Source organism: Aquila chrysaetos, chromosome 10, assembly GCF_900496995.4.
Source record: "Aquila chrysaetos chrysaetos chromosome 10, bAquChr1.4, whole genome shotgun sequence".
NCBI lineage: Eukaryota > Metazoa > Chordata > Aves > Accipitriformes > Accipitridae > Aquila > Aquila chrysaetos.
Window position 1 is genome coordinate 43,349,484 of NC_044013.1, and position 18,106 is coordinate 43,367,589.

The window sequence follows — 18,106 nt, forward strand, 5'->3', positions numbered from 1 at the left end:
CTATACAAAAACTTTAGATTGGGTAGAAATTAATTACTAACAACAGTTCTGTACTGTGTCTTTGCGAATAATTGCAATGTGAGTGACATACAATGGCTGTTCAGCTTCCCACTAGATCAAAGCACTTGCATCATCTGTGACAGAGGTGCTACATGGGCAGGAATGTGAAGATTAAAGCCAAGCCAAGTGATCGTGCCTCTGGAGGTTTGCATGTAATTCTGCTGACCTCAGTCAATGATGCAGTGACTTACCCAGATGTGTCCTGCAGGGCTGAGATGGCTGTCCGTTAGGCTAAAGAGGAACAGAAGGCTGCCATTAGGTAAACAGCAGTAGTTTAGTTTCAGTGTCCAAGAGGGACATCCAGCAAACCATGATGAGAGCTGAGAACAGACACCGAACACTTCTATGGCACCAGTCCTACCTACCACACTAACTCATCCTTCCTCGAGAGGGTGAAATACATAACTCTTAGAAGAGGAAAACTATGCTCAGCGAAGAGTAGAGGTAAGACAAATGTAGACGTTATGGGAAGTGTTTGCAGTTTCCTTCCGCTGAGACTGAAATTCAGAAATGATAACAGATAAACCCTAAGGAGAGGAGGATGAAAGGGCTTCGCTCCCAGGCATGTGACACTACTCCCCTTTGTGGGACCAGATGCGAGGAAAGAGAGGGAGAAGAGAAGCAAAGCTGGAGCTGAAAGACTCTTTTTTTTTTTTTTTTTCTTTTTTTTAAGAAAGAACAAAATGAAAATGATCCTGAAAGAACAACTGTTCCTTTCAAAGCCATTGGTTTGGGAAGCTGGCTGTAAAAGGGTACATTTTTGAAATGTGGCTGCGGTTACCAAGCAACAGCTGAGCCCCTGCTCCACTGCCAGCAGCGCCTCCGAATTCGGGGAGGGAAGGAAGGACGGGGGGCCAACACCGCAGCTATACCCCCCCATGCTGGAAATGGCCCCAGGGGAGCCCGTGCAGCCGGGCAGTCCGGAGAGCAGGCACACCGTGCGGTGTGCGGAGCCGAGGATGCTCCGCAGGGAGCGGCCACAGCCCAGCCCCTGCTCCAGGAACAAACCACAGCTTTGAAAGTAATGAGGATGGAAAACCAACTGATGCATTGCACTTGACGGAGTCTGATGGAGGAACAGGGAGAAGAGGAAAATCTGAAATAAACCCAGTAACTGCAGCAGAAGAGATCTAGTTTTATGTGGGTGTAACCATGAGCATCATTTGATGTATATTACTAAAACTAAGGGAAACAGCAAACAAAACTTTAAATTAAAATTAACAGTTCTCACATGCGTTGGGCACACTGAAGTGTTTTGCAGGATTTTGTATGGCTCAGGGTTCTAACAGTGGAGAGAAGAAAATAAATCCTCCTGGGACCTAACGTTTCAAGGCTGGTTCTGTGAGCAGCCTGAAAACCCACAATCACAGCTTCGTCCAGAGCTCCACAGTGTTTTGTCCCAGTAACTCCAGACAAGGATATCATTACACTTATCTAATCCACAAGCTGTTTTGTTACCTCCATTACTGTTTTAAATAAGAAGTAGGCACAACGTGCTTAATTTAGGTTATCAGTTGAGCTGGCAAAAATCTAAGCTTCTATCCAAGCTGTACAAAGAGCTGAGGGGTTTTACTTTGACCCATTTGGTGCACAGAACTGGCTCCAAAACTTCACAGCCTCACACTGCCCCAAACATCTCCCTGGCAACATGCATCCCCAAATGCCCCAAGCTGTCTGGAGCTGAGGTCTGGGTTCAAATGTCTCAGCATGAAACATTAGCACAAAGACAGTGATTAAATGTCATAGGAGACAGCTGAGGACACCAATACCAAAAATGCCCATCTACATCTGCTCTCTTCATCATGTGAAAAATTAGGACTGGAGACATAAACCAATTGTCGACACAATTCAGCATCCTGACACTGATGCTGACTATTTGCACAGACTTTGTGAGCGCACAGGAAAATTGTTTTGTGGATAACTGAGAAAAGAAAGGTTTTGCTGTACTCCTCTATTTTATTCTGTTAACTATCACTAATGGGACTGTTGTTATTTCCTCACATAAATATATTTCACTCTCTTTGCGTGCCACCACACAACTGTGCAGTTTGTCTTGAAACTCTGAGCACTGCTGAACACATGCTTGTTCCAATCTTACAAGAGAAATGAACTTAGCACTTCCAGTTCACTATTTCTCTATCATTTGTCTTCCTACATTTCTCTGTGATGTTGCCCTTGTCCTTCCTTCATGATCCCTGACTCTTTGGATTCACCTCTGATGGTTTGCCATGTTTGTTGTTTGTGATGCACTTAAAAATGGAGGGAGGGGGCAGCTTTTGCCATAGAAAACCTAATAGGCCAACTCGATAGTGCTGCCAGACAATAACCTAATTCATGGGCACTGAAGACAGCAGACTAATTGCCATGACTCAACCATTTCTCCTCTCGAAGCTGGGAAAAGGTGGTGAGTGTTAACTGCAAGGCCAGCTTGCAAAGAGCACTGTACGGTATCTTGACTCTCATTTAAACTCCGAATCAGTGTGATCTTTGTTGTGCTGTGTGTTCAGGGCTCACTAGTCGTTGCTGTCGGTTCCTGATAATGAATGATTGAGCCAGCATGGGATAAACCCCCTGATCTAATGCTCTAACAACCTCACTTTTCTCTACAGAATCTGAAAGGGAGGCTACGAAGGTTTCTGAGAGGCGCTGGTGCTGCTATTTTATGAAATGGGCAGACATTGGAGACATTCAAATGTTTATGGCTCAGGTGACTCTCTATCTACAGCGGTTTATTATGGCCCACTAAAAATAAAGAACAAGACACTACTTGCACTTGTCAAAAGACCAAGCCTTCAAGCAGAAAACAAAAGCAGCCTTATTTGATTGAAGACTTTAGCTGGTGTTGCTTTGTGATTACCGCAGTGTAAGGTCTTATCATCCACATTACTCCTTCACACGGTCTAGCTGAGCAGCTCCAATAAAGCACCCCTTGAAATCCAGCTCTGGGTCTGAATGGGAGGAGGGGAGGCAACATCTCAAGAGCTTGGTGTGGTGCATGACCCACTGCATACTTAACTAGGACAGCAGTGACGCAAGGTGCTGGTGAAACTGCAGGTACACTGGCCTTTCTTCTCCTCAACAAACAGCTGCATTTAAAAGATAATACCAGTCAAGAACATCAAAAGGCACCACTCGGAAAAATACCAGTACTTTAAGCTAAATGTGTTGTCTGAGGTTGAAAAATACTCAAATAGGAAAGACAAAGATAGAAACCCGATTTGGCCAAGGACTGTCCATCTCCCTCGAGCTCAGCACAAAGGGATCCCACAGTTAGACACACAATACCAGGAAGGAATATACATTCAAGTTACATTTGAAGGCACTTGAATAGCAGGAAGCGCTCCACTTCACGTGGCATGATTGCAAACATGCTCTTTTCTTCTAGTCCGTGTACCTTCACAAACCTTAGTGTTTACGCACTCAAGACCAGGATGCTTCGCATTTTGCCACTGCTCCCTGGCTCCGTTCCTCGGGCCATGGCGGGACCAGTGGGCCAAGCACGGCCGGGGCCCAGACATGCACCACGGAGCAGCAGTGGGTCCTGCTGGGCTCGGGCACGGCCGGCACTGCTGGCCCTGGTGGAGAGACACCGCAGAACAAACGGGGGGGTTGCAGCTCATTGCACCCCCAGCTCCCTCGACGCATGGACACCCCGGTAGGTTAAAGTACTTCTACTGAGACAAAGGAAGGTGGACATCACGAACCAACAGAAACACGTGGGCAGAGCAGAGAGGACTACAGGAGATGTGATCAGAAGTGTTGAACAGAGTTTGAGGCCAAAAAGAATGAAGACCATTTAGTCTGGCTTCCTACAGAATACAGACCATTAAATGCCCAGTAACTTGCATCATAGCTGCATCCTGTGGTCGTGCTATACCAGAGATCATCTCTTATGAGTAAGGTTGTTACTCCCCAAATCATAATCAAATCACCTCAAAGATTACAGGTATATAAAACTGCTTCTGCACACATATTGAACTATGTTCAATACACTACCAACCAGAAGCGCTACTATGTTCTTTGGGTCTGAATCTTTGAGTGGTGCTTTTAGCAAATTACCTTTAGCAGCCACTTAAAAACAATTCCTTTGCATCACCATCATCTCTTAACGGTCAGGTCAAATGATACCCTCAATTTAGTGGCTGTTGCATGAAGTTGCAAACACAAAGACCAGCAGAGATCAGCAAAATGTTGATTTTTACTTCAAAACTAACAATAAATTCTACACCAGAACTCATATTCACGTGCCTATCTACTCTGCTCAGTGCCTGCAACGGATTCCCTTGAATCCTATCCTGTCCACTGACAATACCTAGCTGTCTTGTTCCTCGTCAACAGTACAGAAAAGCCATGTCGTCATCAGATTTTTGTTCCACCAGTTGCATTTCTTTTCCCAGGGACGCTAACCATACCACCAATACTTTCTTGTGCAGCAGTACATGCAATTGCCATCTGTGTAGTTGGCACTTCTTCAAAAAATATTGAAATATCTGTGGAACTTATAAGAGTGTAAATGGAACATGACAAAAACCGTAACACAACATAATGTACGCCTGAAGTAAGGGAACATCAACAAGTTCACAGTGTTTGAAATGGGGAAGAAAAAACACTGCACGAGTGCTACACAATACCCCTCTCCCACCAGTTAGCCTGTTCCCAAAATGTGCACATGGTAGGTGTTTTCCGCAAACCTTTTCCATTTTCAGCTGAATCAAACCAATCCCACATTTCTGTGCTAGTGCTAGGTGATGATTACTGAACCAGCAAGGAGCTGCACACAGCACAAAGAAGCACTGCAACTTTTTGTTTATTCTGAAGCTTCCTCTCACCATTTTATGTGATGCTATGTTAAAGGTGAGAAACAAAACCTTAATGACCTTTAGGCCAGCAACATCCTGACCAAAACTCATCATATTTACCTGTTCCTTTTTCACAGCATACTTCAGTCTTTAATAAACTGTAAGTTGAGCAATAGGAACAGCTAGTTACAGCAACCCTTATTTATGCTGAAAGTTTACCTTCACCTTTCAAATCCCTCCTGAGTTTGGAAATCATTTGGCTTTCCTTTATTACATCTCTTTTATTTTCAAATGTTATTTCACCTCCACTTAGACACTAGGAATGCGTTCCAGACCCTCATCTATGTTATCCTTCCTGTACATTTATCTTTTAAGGCTTTTTTCTTCAAGCACTTGTTACTGGGAACAGCATCTGTCCTTTCAGACCCCCAAAAAGTGCAGAGTGGTACCAGCTGCTTCCAAAACTAAGACCTACCTTAGCAGCAATGAGAGTAGAAAAGAGCTGGAGGCTCCAGACCCAGATGGGCTGATTTGTGCTGCACCTTCCAGCACCTCTTCCCACCATTTTGAACCACACTCCATCATTATCTGAATCAGATGCAACAGCGTAACACCCTGTGCTACAGCATCACTTGTTATAAAGCACACAGTATTGCTATACAGATTAGCACCATTTTAGCATCTGCCTTTATTTTCACAGCTAAAGCAAATTCTGAGAGATGTCTTAGGAACGTAAGATTCTTACCCGATCTGCACAATCTTCAACAAATGCTCTGTGCGTGGCATTTGACATATTGCTCTGAAATCATTGGGAGTTTTGCCAATAATTGTATCAGACCTGATAGTTTCCCCTACCTTATGCATAATATGGCATTTATTTTACGAAACCGGTCATTCTGAAAAAAGAATGACGTTGTTAACCACTGCACTGAACAGCTGTTTTGCTCAGTCATTTCATGAAATAACTGAAAATTGTAGGGAGGCATTACATGGAATGCCTAATCCCTGAATATTTAGGATTATTAAATAAAAAGGACAAGAAAACTATTTGCTACATTACATTCATTTATGAAACCAAACAGTCTTTTAGATGTTTCTTTTTGAAACCACACTAGCAAAAACTGTCACTTTCCTGAACTGATCCTTACTTTCACAATTGAGCCTATGCCCTGAAGTGACTGAAAGTTTGAGTCATTTAGCACAAGAACTGCTCCCACAACAGGATTCTAAAAGTAATGCCACTCATTTAGCAGTTTCTGTGCTGTATTTTGTGCAACAACCAAGCAGTACCATCAGGCACAGAAAGAAAGTGCTTAGGATTTTACTCAGATGCAGAGTGCCTCCAGCTGCCACTCATTCCATCAAATGACTGATTTTACAACATGACCATAATGCATACATGCTTTATTTTCCTAGTTTTGCCCCTTTTCTCTTAGTGTTATTAGATATCATTTTTCCATGTCTGCATTCTGCTCAGCTTTGTACCTAGTCTTCCTTTTCTTTACTCATTCTTACACTACTTTTGCCATATAAAACATAAGATCATCCTTTGAATTTACAATCTGATCCATTTCTCTCAATTTAGTAGGAGCTGCAGCGTGTACTTACATGGGTCTTCTCAAGGTACAACTTCTCTGTAGACAATGGGATGACACAGATGAGAAAATAGTGCAAGTAAAACAAGAACAATGTCCTGTAGGTCTGAGTCTGAAAACATGTGAAACAATCTCACACATCATTCTTCATAATCAACACCACTCATACCTCTTCCCATACAGCGCATCATATTTTTAACTTGTCCGTCCGAACAGCAGGTATTCTCAGCAGTCCCATTTGAGGGAGCAGAAGGTGGTGGCACAAGAGCTAATGCAGATAGATGCTGAAGGCCCATTATTCACAATCACCTTAAAGCTTTTCAGGTAGGCTTTTCAGTGCTCACCCTTTAGAGTGATGACTTTGCTTTGCCACACTCAAGACTGTGTTGGCACTTCAAAAAAGAACAGATATTTTTCTTTAAGGCATGTAAACCACAACTGTGAACAAGATATTAGAACAAGATATTAGAACAAACACCCCCTCCAGTCAGGCTGGATTAAAGAGAGGTGACCATCTCACAGCTTTGAGGCAGAGTGCCCATCTCAAGATCAACCTCTGCTCCTTGTGAGGGATGGAAAAATTCCCCAGGGAATGGGAGAAAAAATAGTATTATTAACCAGACAGGAAATTAGGGAGTGGAGAGATTATGGCCGGGACTATGAAGGGTATTTAGGCTTCCATCTGTCTTTGAAATCTGTAAAAGGCATCAGAAGTCTCCCTGTCAAGGCTTTTAGACACCCCACCTACCCCCCTATATCTTAAGATCACATGGTGAGCGTGTGGCAAAGTTAGGAACTGAGCGCAGATCCCTCAAGTCAGTGGCCACTGTCTTAGACAAAATGCCATGTTTCTCTCTTTCATCCATGTTTGAGAGTAGAATCTGGCATAACCAATAGCAGAAATGAGCCCCCCTCACTCAGCCACCTTGTCAAAACTCAAATGCTTTTCCTGGTTCAGAGGGTTTCAGAGTTATTCTTCTCCAGTCAGAGCTCTATTCCCAGCCCTAGAAAGTCCACTCTTACTTTTTATTGAAGCCATGCGAAGTAAAGTATTAGGCTAGATGCGCAGGTAGGGTAAGATTCTAAAAACAGTACTGCCTCTTAGGATTTAACTGAAATCCAGATCTTGGTGAATTGGTATCCTGCATATTCTTGGATTAGAAAAACCAAAGTGCTGTTGATGAGCATTTGCAAAAGACCTTCAGATTCCTACAATCACCCCTACTTTTCACATCACAGTTTCCATATAGAGCTCGATTATCTCAGCTGCCCTTCCATTTACCAAAAAATGCGGCATTTCACAGAAGCTTTCATTACATTTAACCTTCTGATTAGTCTTTTTTTTAACAGCGTCATGGTTTTTGTCATCCACCTCCACGTTCCCAGGTTCACCAGGCAGGGTCCTGCTCTCATTTACAGAGGCGCAGATCTGGAGTGGTTCCCATGGCCTTCATGGGAATCACTTCAGATTTACACCAGGGTACAGAAAAAGCAGAGTTTGGCCTCCTATTTTCTCAACTGGAACACTCTATTGATTATTACTTTTTCCATGTAATAGCATATTACTAACAAAACAGAGCTGACACGAGCACTGTGGAATGAAAGATAATTGCAATGCACCGAAAAAATGAAGTACCAGCACACCAAAGGGTAGAGGAGACCTCGCTGATTCAATAGGTATTTTGTACAAGATGCAAAGCGTACTTGCTAAAATGGCCTCCTCAAAGCTACTGTGGATTTAATCCCTATTTGTTACTCTTGGGTAAGAAGAGAGCAAACTTAATGTCAGTTGCCAGATAGTACTACTAGAGATTTGTTAATTTTCTAAATGCAGAACAAAAAACTCTTTTTTTTTTTTTTTAAAAAAAAGAGACTGTCCAATGTGATGCAGGTCTTACCAGTGCTGAGTATGGTGACAGGAAAGCACTTTACTATGGCATCTGATCTGGTGGCCTGCTAAAAATATGCATCGATTTAATTCAGCTGGCTTAATTAAGCCTTTGCAAACCTTATGTGGACAACATTACTTCAATTTATGAATGCCTTGTTCTGTTTACTGAAACTACGTTACAATTCCCCTCTTCGCAGAACTGAGATTTCACGGCTCCCCGTGATTATTAACATCACCCAGCCCAAAGGGTTTACTGACATCTTAACTAGTCTCACTAGCCAAGCTAAACTGAAATAATAAAGCAAGCTTTAAAAATGTCTTTTGCTTGCTTTAACTAAGTTAAATTAAACCAATGAAACTTTGTGTACAGAAGAACTCTAGATGCCTAGCCACACAGGGCACTCTGCCCAAGTGGAGCAGAGCACTGCGTGTGCTGCTGCTGCCTGTGCCCGCTCCGAGGGGCAAGGGCAGCCGTGCCCCGCAACAGCACACTCCCACAATTGCTATGTACACTGTGATGCAGCATCAGCAGGGGACACAGAGCACCTCCTACCCCCACCCTGAAATACTCCGCTGCAATAATTTCAGGACAGAGGAGTGTTGCCACCTCCCCTGGGATACAACCCTACCCTTCCTTTATTTTCCTTGCTGATCCCCCCAAAATGGTGCTGGTTCGAGTCTTGAACAGTGACATGACACTGCTGCTTGCAGCCCTTAACCTCCTTGGTCGGGTCACCTCGTGGCAGCAGGGTTCTTGCCCATGGCTGCAGCGAGTCTTGCAAGTCCCCAGGTGCTATTTCATACACAAAATCCTGGGAACAAGCTGGCATTCAAGAGGGCTCAGTGTAGCGGGGCTGGTGTTTTATAAAGCCTGGGAGTTTGTCTGGGCTTTGCCCGAATTCAGAAATCAAGGCAGAGCAGCTGCAAGACCCCCAAACGATAGTGGTTGTTTTCATGTCAAATCTCTGAAAACAGATCGTAAGTCAAAGCGATAGCGTGTCCCTGAGATACCTTCATCATACCAAGCAGGTCTCACCAACGCCTTCGGAAGCATGCCAGATGGTTGCAGACCCGAGCCGGCGCTCACCCTTACAGCAAAGGTCCCAAGTGGCCATTCCTGCCCGCACGCACCTTCAGAGACCTGCGCTGCCCGCACGGCCAGCGTGCCGGCTCGGGGAAGCAGTCCAGCGCAGCCTCGGCTCCCGCCGGCACCGGGTCATTGCTGGCAGAGTTCAGCCACCCCCTCGGTTCACACCTGGTAGCTCAGGTAAAGGGCTCCTTCGCTGCTGCGGGCGCTGGGGAGGGGAGCTTTGCCTTCATGGCTACAGCGCCAAACAATGCAACGCCACGGGTGCACGTGTCACGCTGCTGATACGCCGTAGTGCCAATCGGGAGTTTGGTACGTTTTCAGCATCGTTTTTCTTGCCGATAGTGCTGAACTTCATTTCCTGCCACTGCTTCACCTGGGCAGATTCCTGTAATTCTATTGATTTAGGCCCCAACCCAGCATAACATTTAAAAATGTCATTACATTAAACATTTGATTAATTTATTTTCAGTAAAATTAAATTAATTTCAGACTTTTGCAGCCTTAAAGCTGTACGCACACATAAAGGTTGGATGGGTTGCAATCTAACAGATGCACAACTTCTTGGGGTGAGAACACATCTCCAGACATCAGTATTTTAAAATTTGAACGTTATATTGCTAAGTCTCAGGGTTATTCCTTAATCAAAATTCACAAAATCACTGTACAACTGCAGCCCTATCAATACATTAGGTCCCCGAAAATATTTGTTAAGAGCAAAAGCATTTTAGCTGTTCATTTTCACATCTTACCAAGTCTGAAGGATCATCAGAATTACGTGAATGCTGTAACAGCTTGAAACTCTTTGTGTTTCCTTCCTGGATTTCTGTATATGAACACTATTGCAACTATTGCAAAATTGTTCATAGAAGGATCTTCTGCCAGCAACTGCAATTTTTTTCTCATAGATAAAGATAGGCATATCTTGTGGCTAAATGGATTTACAGTTATCATTATGATTTTATACTTTTAAATTCTATCACGAGCCCCAAAGTACATGCTCACAGCACTGCAGCGCGTAGCTGGACACGGCAAGGGGCACGAAAAGCAGGACGAGGCGACGGTGCTAGGAGGTGCACAGCTTGCCCATGGTCGCCAGGACCTCGGGCGCAGAGCTGGAAGCAGACCCCCATGTCCCAGCCGTCCCCCCTGGCACCAGTGCCTGCCTCACCTGCTCCCCTCACCCCTTGGAAACACACAGAGGACTGGCAATGCCACACGCGAAGGGGCCAGGCACAAAGCGCCGCGGTCGACGTTTGAAGAGGCACGGCCGGGTGCTGGGTGCCGACGGCATCAGCCTGGGCTCTTCTCCCACTGCGCAGTGCCCACACGGGCTCGCTGCTGAGGCGAGGGGGCTCTGCTGCCCACCTGGCTGAGGCTTCCTGACCGCCACCTGGCCAAAGCTGCTTGCAAAGAGGATTTCGGGGGGGGGGGGGGGGGGGGGCGGGGCAAGGATCTGGCCCTTGAAAGGCAGTGAGCAGAAATGCAAAGTCCTTCTTTTTGGTCTGCCATGACTGCAAATTATTTCCCATGTTCTGTAGCCAGAAACGTAAGTTCCTGCATTAGTTTGTTTTTAAAGCAAAACACAACAAGACAAAATGTCCTTCAAAAAAAGGAAAGAAAAAATAAACTGACAAACTCCAGTAGCCAGGCACAGCAAAGTTTGCGTAGGTAGGTCTAAGACAAGAAACACACATGTAACTAAAGCAATGCAAACACAGAGGTCGTAAAATTCATCCCTTGATGCTGGCACCAACTAAAGACTGAACCTTTCCAGCATCACTGCGCTACTTTTTGCAAGGTGGTGAACAAGTGAGATTAGTCTATGGCTCCCGTCTTTGTAGTCTATACCTCCTGTCTTTGCAGTCAATAGCTCCCATCTTTGGGTGCATTTTTAATCCAGGTCTGCTTCACAACTAGAGGATTTTGAAATTACCTAGCATGTCTGCAGAGGTCTGAAACAACCAGCCAAGTCCCTCTTCTCCTCAACTGTGCGGAGATGGGAAAGTCAAGTGTAATTTAAGTAGCGTTAGCATTGCATTGGCAGGTTCAGATCCCACTCACGGGGCATGCTATACGGAGAAAGAGCCATGCACTCAGCATCACTGAAACCCACGGGGCTGGTCAGAGCATGAAGTACTGTGCAGCACAGAGAAGGGAAACAGGATCAGTCCCCATGTGGCATCCAAGTTCTCTCTTTCCTCTCAGGTCCCAGAAAACCCCCACGTGCTGCTTTCTCACAGCCAGGCAGGCGTTCGGTCTGACATTACTGACCCGCACTCCTCAGCACAGGAGGTAAATGAGGGTCCCCATAACCACATCTAATTCTGGCTCCAAGAGACAAATGTCCACAGGTTTCATTTAAATACGCAAAGACTATGGGGTGCTCCAAAACCACATGCAGTTACAAGTGTGCAGCCTACTCCCATTTAAATGCAGATGCTTTAAGAGTAATTATAAATTGATCAATCTCCATGTGAACCAGTAGCAGAAAGCAGTCCGTGTGTGCAGTGAGGATAGCAGAGCAGAGCAGGCAGTCCTAAGGACACCAAGCAAACTGCCTTTCAGCTCTCACATTTATAAATAATTTACTCCTATCCACCTGTGCCCAGAATAACAATTTGCTGCCTGAAACCTCCGAGCTGGTGCTGGGAGGCTGCCGGGGACTCGCTTTCCCGGGACCCTCTAGACCTGTTGGGAAGGGGTCTGGGTCTCCAGAGGAGCGGCTCCAGAGGGATCTGCCCCTAGTGGGAAGAGGCACCGAGAAACAAACACAGGAGCATCCGTTCAGCTGATCGCATTAGGTCCTCACACTGCTGCTGCCGCCACTTAGATATCTGCCTATGCAGCCATCCGTGCGTTTAGACAAATACACGGACGGATAGAGCGTACGGGTAGGTCTGGAAACGTCTGTAGCTGCGGAAGGCTGCAGAGCTCTTCCGCGAAGCAGACGTAAAGGAGAGGCTCTGTTTCCCCCGAACAGGGGGTGCATTACGAAACACGAGTGTACCGGCTGTGGCTGAGGATTTTGGCAGCGCAGCGCCGAGGCTGCTTCGACCCTGCCTGTCGGCGCAGGAGGCCATGGAGCGTTTCTCTCCCGCCAGCCGCCGCACGGCGCAGGACGCCGGTGCCCCGGCCCGGTGAGCCGCAGGGACCCCGGCGAGGGACCCCGGCGAGGGACCCCGGCAGGCAGCGGTGAGCAGGGAGCATGTGCGGGGCTGCGCGGCGGCTGGATTACTTACTGATGGGAACAGCTGGAGGGAGCGGAGCGCCGCGCAGACACGGGCAGAGCGCGGAGGGGTGCCCGGCAGGATTACAGCCCTGCGCGCTGGAGGCGGGAGGCAGGAGAAGGATTAGCGGGTAAGGGCAGAGGGAGCAGGATTTACCGGCTTTTCAGATACGCATTACAGCTTTTTATAATATTTCACTGGATTGTCTAGGACTTTGCCTGGCTACAACACGACTTCCTTGACCGTAAAAGAAAGGTGAGTTTTCTCCTCTTTTTCGTATACAGTTGCGTTATCCGTGCCTGCAAGCTGTTTGTCAGCTGGCCTTGACACAAGTAATAACCAGACAACTTTTCGCAGAGGCTGAGGTATTAAAATTCATTGCAGTCTGAATGGCTGTTTGATTTATTAAATTTATCCGTGGCATCTAAGTACACGAGGCTTAGCTGCATTATTTATAAAGATTGCAGTTTGCTCTCGAGATGCCCTTCTCTGAGCATCCACGAAACATACTTGAAAAGTAGGCATGGATAATGCGAGTGTGTGTTTGTGTCACATAGCCTGGCGAGGCAGACTAGAACACTCGGCTTCTCTAAACAGTTTCTGAAGCATCATTGTGCTAAATAAATAGACTCTAACAATTTTTAGTAGGCAGACGTTGCGGAAATTTGGATATTGAGGGGTTTGTGAAAGACACTTTTTAAATACCTATGATTTAGTTACAGATCTGCATGTAATTTTAATTCCAGTAGGTTTCCTTGCACACAGGAAAAGATCTCATCTCTAGCTACTGTGGGCTGAGGCAAAAAACAATATATGGTACATTTTTTATGCCAGTGTCTTGCAAAACTTCAGCCTATAGCCACAGAATCATATTGGGTTTTTTGAAAATTGCAGATAAAGCATCATTTGCTGGATGCTTGAGTTCTTAATATCAAAGGCATGTACATTATGCATGAATGCTTTATTATTGATCAAAATACTTTCTAGGTTCAAGAATACTGTTTGCTGGCAGGTCTCAGTTTACCAGTGAATGGTAGCAGATTGTATGTTATCTTTTGAGTACACATCCCTCTATGTACAGAATGCATACACACATACATATATATGTCTGTGTATGTATACATATAAAATGTAGGTATGTATATGTCTGCATCTCTTCCATACTGGCATGGAATCAGTCCTCCTGATTACTACTTTATCACCGAGCTAGGTAAAAAGTATTGGATTAATGGAAGAAATACCATATCGCCATGGTGTGCTTTCTGTTACAAGCTGTCACTGGAACACTTTCCAAGTCAGCTCTCTGTCTCACAACACGCCTTCCTGGACCAGCTGCCTCCTGCAGGCTCTTCTGCATCCCTCACCATAGGCTACTGCGTTCACCAACAAAATTATAGCCTAGATTTACACCTACCTATGCTAGAAAATTGGTCTCAAAAAAGCAGAGGTTCTAGTGAAAGAGCTGCTGTGATCAAATTTGCACAAGTTAGTGCTGACTCTCCAGCCTCAGGCTGCAGCGCTGTTCTGTGACGTTGCCTTTCACTTCCAAAGCCGAATTATCTGTCAACTGTAAAACACCTTCCATATTGCATACAGTGGATATCATGCATATTTTTAACTTGTATATTTTCAACTTGATTTGACTAGTTTATGGACTATAGAGTTTTTCTCCATCTTTCTGCTATCTCTGCATAAAGATTTTTTCTGCTTTATTTATTTATTTATTTATTTATCACAGTTTTATCATTATTTAACAGTTTTAACACGGTATCAGCATCAAAAATAACTTTGCAATCTGATTACATATTGTAGCAAAAGCACTTGTAGCAAGCAATGGTACACTTGCTAGAAAGCCCTCTCAGGCTGCAACGTTTGCCACTACAGCATGTGGAGAAATTGTGGCACTTCTACCTCATTTCTAGTTTGTTGGCAGACCTTATGTTGTTCCTGAAGTAACACTCAAAGCAGCGTTGTGTCAGGAAAGAGTTGCTCATGAGGGGGCATGTGCGTAGAGTCAGCAGAGGTCCATCCTCTAGCAAGTAAAACTTTTTAAGTTGGAAGAAGTGCTTATTGCTTCTGAAAGCCCAGATAGTAAGGCCAGACCTTTTGGTAGGGCAGCTGACATGACACATCGGAGCTTCAGGGGTCAGGGCAGGCTGAAGGTCCCTTCACCTATGTCTCATTGTTCATCTCATTACTGAAAATCCCTAGATGATAAGCTTCATTTTGATGGGAAAGGGATGGAAGAGTTAGTTTCTAGAAATATTTAAAAGTCAAATTATTCTCTAGATCAAACAATTGGAGGTAAGTTGGGAAGAGATGGGGAAGAAATCCTTTTATTCTATTTAAATACAAACCCTCAGCAAGTTCTGCAGCAGCAGAACTGAATGACGTGGCGTGTTTCACATGGAGGGTGATGCAGGATGTGCACGAGCAAAGCACGGGCACTAACTCATCCTCAGCCTCGCGTGCCTGAGCTAGACATCCTGCCTTGGAACAAAGCAGAAAAGCAGCTTGAGTTTTCCACTGGCCCTGCAGGAAGGGCAGGGGTGAGAAAACTGGAGAAAAGCATAACTGGCGTGAGCTGCAGCGGCTGCTGGAGCTGCGTAGCACATCATTGTGCGAGGCTTGAGCCGCACCAGGGCTGTCTCTTGACCCTGCCTATGCAGGACAGCTCACGCACTGCTGGGACGGTGGCTGCGGCTGCTCCACGGCCTGCGATAAAAGCCTCATCTGCAGGGTTATCGGAAGAGCGTGGGGGGAATGCCTGCCCAGGGCCAGAGTTGGAGGGTGTTTCTGCCTCTCCACCTGAAGCCAAATGCTCTGGGAAGGCCAGGTTGTTGGATTCTGGATGGGTCTCGTTTGAGCATTGCATTGTAAATGCCAGAAAGGTCAATGATCAGGTTATACGCCATAGACCTTAGCTCACAGAAAAGTGCATGTTTAAGTTGGTGAAGAAAATGAGTATTATAGTTAACTCTTCATCGAAAATTTCCTCTCTTTTTGGTGAAAGAGTATCCTAGGAAAGGTGATGGAATTACAAAATCACCTCTTTTTCCTTCCTTTGCATGAATTCCTAAGTTACATTGTTAAGTTAGTGAGACGATTCCACATGACACTTTCTAAAGGAGACAGAAAAAGTAACGATGGACCTGAGCCAAAATCCATCAGCATCAACCTATATCTTGATCTGAGTGGATTTTGGCTTAAGACAGTAGAGTACCAGGATGTTTCTTCTAAGCTTTACTTTTAGCATGTGCTGCTTTCCACACAACTGTGATCCATGGTTTCATTTTCCTCTCTTTTCCCATGATTTGGAAACTGGGATAATGTGGAATTTCTCTGTTGATTCCACTCGAGGTATGAGGGGAGAGCTCAGACAGCTCACCTTTGTCGTCTTTTTTAGCCCCTTTCTCAAGAGACAGCTCTGGCCACGTATGAAAGTACAGCTGCGAGAACTTGCTGTCGGACACCTCGGGACCGACACTGGCAGATACTCGGGATTACTCAGGCTGCTTTTAGCTACAAGAATAAAAGGAACTGCAAATATTTGACAGGATCCCAACATCAAATTTGCAGCTTCTCAGGAGTTTTTCTTCCTACGTGCATTCACACAGTATGATGTTGGCCTTGACTTTCCAAACAGCCTCAAGAAAATGGCAGTGTGTATCCAAAAGAAAGGCTGTGAGCCAGAATCCTTCAGCTAGGTCCTAACTGACTACATTTGTCCTCAAAGAAAGCTGACAAAAGAAAGGAGAAATGTGGAAGAGGGATGGATTTTTCTAAAAATAGTGTTCATGAGTCCAATTCCCTTCAGTTTACAATAGAAAACATAGTCTTGCTTCCGTGCCAAGAACTCTGAATTTGCAAAATCCTGCTGGTCTTTAGACAAGATCAACTATTGATGAGCTGCAGCCGTCAATGCAGTATTGACCTAAGTTTCTGCACTGAGCAACCTACTAAGGGACAGCCCTCAACTGAGCAACTCTTCACCTGCAAGTCTGGGGCTGTTATTTAGTGTCTTCAGCCTTTGCTGGCTTTCATAGCATCATTGAAAATATTCAGTCTTCCCTTAAAAATTCTGTAACTACTCCTTTGGCTAGGAGACTAGAATTGCCAAGAACTTTACAATTTTTCTTCTATTTCTCTTCACAAATAAGTTAATGCAGCTGCCTACTGTGACATCTTCATCACACTTTGTGAGATCATTTTGGAAGCAAGGTCCTGACCTGCTTTTTCTATAGCAACTTTTTAATGGCAGTTATAAATCTGGTATTATATATGTAATGAAAGAAAAATAAGGATTAAAGGAAAACCAGTACTTAAAATTGGAAATGCCTCCGGTCTGGTGCTTAGTCCCGTCAGTGCACTCTGAGACGCAACGTGCTGAGTTCACAATCTGTGCTCTGGCATTTCTCAATGCTGTGCATAACCTCTCAGCATTGCAAAAACACCAAGGGAGGGGTACATTTCCAGAGTGGTCTGAAACGAGTAGCACATATGGACAACTCCCTTCTCTGCCTCCTTCCAAAAAGAGCTCCCTACAGTCATGTCAGTGGTGCAGGTGTTCCCCTACCTGTTAACCACATCGTTTTTATGAAATATTGATAGAGCTCTACAAAGATACATTATCCTTTACCAGGCACAGCGGCTGTTCCTAGCATCTGCAGCGAGTTCAACCAGGGGGCTCACATCCCCTCGAAAATGGCCAGCTGCCCGCTGACAGACAAGTTCAGAGGAGCTGGGTGCTACGTGGCTGCCAGAGCTCATTTCAGAGGATACCACTAAAGTCCCCTCAAGGATTGCTGCCTCTGCCACCCTGCTCTTCTGGGCAATGGCAAGACCCCACAGGAGCAGGCTCTGAGCAATGTGGCCTGCAGGAAAGTTGCAGAAAAGAAAAGCACCTTTTCTCTGGGTGCTGGTAGGACCATGCCTTATCCAAGCATTGCAGATCAGTGCAAAACCTTTGGGAGAGCATCTCTTACAGCTGGCACCCAGCACCACACACTCTGAAGCCTGACGGGACCTGAATAAACAAATAACCCATCTGCAACAGTGCTCAGGAGGATTCCCCAGCACTGGGACAGTAGTCTGGCTACCAGCCAGCAAATCCACTGGTGATCAAGTCATGCCAGATTTAGCGGGATCTTTCTCTTAAGATGTTGGCTTTCCCAGAGACAGTGAGAAGAATCGCAGCATTGCCTATTTTAGGAAATAGATCGGAACACATTCATATTTGGGGATTCTGGGATTTCAGGTAAGATGCATTTTTCAGCCCTGCATTCAGTCCTGCTGGTATATATAGAGGTCTTACATAAAAAACCCTCCAACTATTTTTTCTAATGACATTTCCAGACAAAAAATTTCAGGCACAAACAGCTAAAAATGCTGTTCAAACAATTGAATGGTTATCTGACTTCTGAACAGTTAAAAATTCACCTGTC

At 45.1% G+C, this 18,106-nt stretch overlaps 1 protein-coding gene and 1 long non-coding RNA gene across 6 annotated transcripts in view; one reads left to right on the forward strand and one right to left on the reverse strand.

Annotated features, from left to right (window-relative positions):
- The window catches only part of LOC121233594, a 46,913-nt gene extending 34,172 nt beyond the window's left edge, over window positions 1–12,741 (reverse strand). The window contains exon 1 of the long non-coding RNA XR_005933389.1: window positions 12,675–12,741. This is a non-coding gene — a long non-coding RNA (uncharacterized LOC121233594). The remainder of the gene's footprint in view (window positions 1–12,674) is intronic.
- The window catches only part of WSCD1 (WSC domain containing 1), a 34,173-nt gene continuing 27,951 nt past the window's right edge, over window positions 11,885–18,106 (forward strand). Inside the window, exons 1-3 of one of the 5 annotated variants that reach the window (XM_030027931.2) lie at window positions 11,885–12,326; window positions 12,416–12,627; window positions 12,873–12,917. The gene's annotated coding sequence lies outside the window, so the exon portion shown is untranslated. Of the gene's footprint in view, window positions 12,628–12,757; window positions 12,918–17,358; window positions 17,920–18,106 lie in introns of those variants that run through there. The other 4 variants (XM_030027929.2, XM_030027930.2, XM_030027927.2 and 1 more) reach the window with 4 other exon arrangements.